Here is a 4,698-nt window from a genome sequence, read left to right on the forward strand (position 1 = left end):
CTTTTTGCTTACTTTTTTTTGAGGTGGTATTGGTTATGTGCCTATGTGGTCAAGGAATGGAAGAAAGGAGATTTACAGTATTGCATATTAAAGAGGTGGTATTGGTTATGTGCCTATGTAGTTCATTATTTGTTCTTTAGTTTTTTTTTTTCACATTTCGTTCTGCTTAAGTTGGTTCTTGCTTGTGTTGACTTGGAGATTGATTTGTGTTTCATTTTCATGGTTATTTTTGTATAGATTCAGCTGCTTTAAAGAGGTTGTAGGAGGACTGTTACGTGGAACTCAAAGCTTCTTTTTGTACGGTTTGAAAGGTTAGATTTAAGAGTTGATAATGCTGTAATAATTTGAAGAAATTGCATAAGATATGAAATTTAAAAGAAATTGCATGATTTGATATCCAATAACTCCAAGTTGTTTTAGCCAATTTTCTTTGATTATACTTATTAATTGATGTAGTTTTTTTTATCAGCAAAGAATAAATAAATTAATAAGGACATTTCAGGGATGTCCCAACCCTTTTACAAAAACCCAACCGCCACATGTGGTAACCCCCATGTAGTTTAGGCTTCCAAACCTGCAGCAGATGTACCTCACAGCAAGTCCCTACACACGTGGGTTTCACCACATTTTCAATAAAAGCTAGAAAACAACATAATAATATGGTTCTTAATCCCATCCTGCTAATATGCATAACCTCAAGGCACTAAAAAATATAAAATTACAGCGATGCTATCCCAAACATGAAAAACTGTAATGATCAGCAGAAACCTTGGGATAGGAAGACTTTCCGCATCCAGAGTCGCAAAGAGGATGAATCCTTGTTACCACCACAGCTCTGCATCATCGGGATCTCTTCTGCAGCTCCAACTTGTTCTACATCTACTCGGCTTCCATATGTATTCACCACCAAGTTCCAGCTACACCAATTTATAGCTTCACATATTTTACTACTCTAACCAACATAGAATCTATTCCATCCTTACGCGCCCCTGCATAGAGAACATAATACAATTAATTAATTGACGTAGTTGCTTGTTAATTGATTATAGTTATTATAATGAAATGTTGTAATAGCCAATTTGTGTGAAACAAAAACATTATCCAAATCTGGATGACTTATGGGAATCCATATATGGTTGAATTAGGCAGACTTTGTAACACGAACTCTTACATGTTCGTTTGTAACACGAACTTTTACATGTTCGTTTCTAACACGAACTCTTACATGTTTGTTTATAACATGATCTCTTAAAAAATTGTTCACTTTTTGTCAATTGCTTAATGAACAGAACATGAATCAGTTTCCATCAAATCGTGCATGGATGTATGATAGGTGTTATAGAGAAAGAGGTGCTTTGAAAGAGTCTTTTATATTGGGAGTTGATGAGTTTATAACCAAAGCTTTCCAAAGAGAATTTTATCAGAATGATGGGGGAATACGATGTCCATGTAGTAAGTGTGATTGTACAATAATTTTGAAGGAAAGACTTGTGAAGGTTCACCTCTACAAACATGGTTTCAAATCTAATTATTGGATTTGGACTGATCATGGTGAAGACATGGTAGAAGGTGACTTGTATAATAACGATAATTGCATGGCTCTGGGAATAACTGGAGGTGCACACAATCAGTCACAAGATTACCAAGTTAGGTTGATGGAAGACATGGTGTTTGATGCTCTTAGGCAACAAGAGTCATTACGAGTACCAAATGTAGATAACATGGAAGAGCCTCCAAACGAAGAAACTGAAAGGTTTTATAAGCTTTTGTTAGATGCAAATACGCCATTGTATGCAGGGACATCAGAGTCCAAATTATCAATGTGTGTCAGGCTATTAGCTTGTAAAGCCAATTGGAATATTCCTGACCAATGCTTAGAGTTTATTTCAAAAATGCTTTTGGATGCAACACCAACCAAAATAGGTTTGCCTAAAAGTTATTATGATGCAAAAAGGCTAGTGTCGAAGTTGGGATTACAGGCTAAGAGGATTGATTGTTGTGTGGATGGTTGCATGCTCTTTTATGATAACGAATACAGTAAAAATGACGGAGCGTTGCTTGAATGCAAATTTTGTCACAAGTCAAGGTATCGTCACCACAACACCAAAGCAAGTAACAAAAAACCAATTGATGTAAAGGCAATGTTCTATTTGCCAATAATTCCAAGGTTGCAAAGAATGTATGCTTCAACACAGACTGCGAGACAAATGACATGGCACTATGATAACAAAAGCAGTAATAGTGTTTTGCGTCATCCATGTGATGGCGAGGCTTGGAAACACTTTGATACCGTTTATCCCAATTTTTCTGTGGAGGCACGCAATGTGCGACTAGGTTTATGCTCTGATGGTTTTAATCCATATGTGCAAGCATCAAATGCACCATATTCATGTTGGCCAATAATTGTGACCCCGTATAATCTTCCTCCTGAAATGTGCATGTCTAAACCTTATATGTTCTTGAGTTGTCTCATACCAGACCCATTCAATCCAAAGGCGGGTATTGATGTATTTTTAGAGCCCTTGATAGACAAGTCGAAGAAATTGTGGAGTGGTGTCCCAACATACGATATTTCAAGGAAAGAGAACTTCATGATGAGGGCTGTGATAATGTGGACGATTAATGATTTTCCTGCATACGGTATGTTATCTGGTTCGGGAACTCATGGTAAATTGGCATGCCCACATTGCATGGAGCATTCAAAAGCATTTAGATTACATCATGGGGGGGAAATTCTTGGTTTGATTCGCATCGTAGATTTTTACCGAATGATCATGCATTTAGGAGGAACAAGAATGCGTTCAAGAAGGGGGAAGTTGACATGGATCCTCCACCACCTAAGTTCACACCTACACAAGTTTGGAATAGAGTAAAGACTTATCCTAAAGTAACTGAAAGTGGTGTGCAAAGAATACATGGTTACGGGGAGTGGCATAATTGGACAAAAAGAAGCATCTTTTGGCATCTTTTGGGATCTTTTGGGATATTCTTAATTTATGAAATGTTTTCTTTATAGACAGAGGAGCTTGGTCGCTCGGTCCATATTGATGAAGTGTTTCAACAAACACATATACGAAAGAGCACTGGAGATTTTTTTGATGATAGATCAAGGTGGACTCATGTTAGTTATTTTAAACTTTTTTTCATATACATTAATTAGTATGATAACAAATATTTTTCATTTTAATAGGAAGATTTTGAAAGTAGATTGTGTCAAGCATTATCTGAGTCACAATCTACCTCAATATCTACTCCATTAGATCCTGTTGAGGAGGAAAAATTGAGAAGTCATTGTTGGTTAGAAAGTGTAGGTGGAAAGTACAAGGGACGAGTATATGGGGTTGGACGTGTTGATTGTCAGAACGACTGTGTTAGTCGTTACCTACAAGAAACACAACCATCTTCTAGTAATAAGAAGGCTGATTTAGAAGAAATTGTTGAACTTAAGCAGCATATTAAACGCATGGATGCAAAGTTTCAAAACTTTCAAAACTTTATGATGCAATATCTACCACCTGAGGCAGCAGCTGCAACACAACAGTTTTTTCAGTAGCCAAATACCCCACCACCAACTCAACCGAATCAGCAGTCAAATGAAGTGCAACATCATAGTAATCATGATGAACAACAAAACTCACCCGGTGAAGATTATAATAATTATTAGCTTCTCTAGAACTTTGTTTTAATGAAATACATTTTAGATATTTGGAAATAGTAAGTATTGTATGTATGGACAACTTTTAATGTGAGGAATATTTTTCTTCTGAAAACTGGAATGTACTGAAATGTTGATGAATATATGAAGGTGTAGAATATGGGGTGCTTCTAAATACAAAAAATATAGGGTGCTTTTAAATACAAAATTGATGCTGCTGTGTAGAATGTTACATACGGATTTATCCGTATGTAAGTTTGTCCGTTAATTACATACGGATATTACATACGAATTTATCCGTATGTAATTACATACGGATTTTACATACGGATATTACAATAGTAGAAAAATGCATTGGCCCTTGGTGCATGGCATAATCTCTAAGTGTCCTCCTAGGAGGTGGTGTTTCCTCTTCTGCCATGTTGCTTTCCTCCTGAAAAATATTAGTGAAAAAAGAAGTGGTTGAGGATTCCTCTCTAGTGTCTCCTTGCCTCTCTTTTTGTCTTTGTCTTTCTGTTTCTTTTTGCTACCCTTTCAATATCTGCTTCAAATAATAATTGGTCTTTGGAAATTTGACATCTCAGTATCATATAAGACAATTAATTCAAGAGTTAGCACAAGGATTTACTAGCAGTAACAAAATAATTTTTTTCTTTAAAATTTAAAATTGAAAACAAATAAAAGAGAATAAATAAAATCAAATAAATTCAAAATAAAGATTAAAACAATAAAAACAGATATGCAAATTAAAATAAAATAAAATAAACAAATTTATAATAAAATAAACAAAATAAAACAATTCTATAAATAAAGCAAATTAACAAATTAACAAATATAAACAAAATAAGCAAATATAAACAAAAATTAAAAACATTTAGTATATTCACCATATTTAGAAATTTATACTAAAAAATCAAACTGTTCCTTGGCAACGACACCAAAAAACTTGATGACTTTTTTACGGTAAGTGCACCGTATTGTCAAAACCCACAAGGAATAATTGAATATTCAAGTAAAAGATTCGCTAAATATAAAACAGAATA

General features: G+C 34.6%; 1 pseudogene; it reads left to right on the forward strand.

Moving 5' to 3' along the window:
* Positions 1-1,292: 1,292 nt before the first annotated feature.
* On the forward strand, positions 1,293-3,553 carry LOC150025636 (uncharacterized; annotated as a pseudogene).
* The last annotated feature ends 1,145 nt before the right edge of the window (positions 3,554-4,698 follow it).

Source organism: Phaseolus vulgaris, chromosome 8 (assembly GCF_051622355.1).
Source record: "Phaseolus vulgaris cultivar YP4 chromosome 8, ASM5162235v1, whole genome shotgun sequence".
Taxonomy (NCBI): Eukaryota; Viridiplantae; Streptophyta; class Magnoliopsida; order Fabales; family Fabaceae; genus Phaseolus; species Phaseolus vulgaris.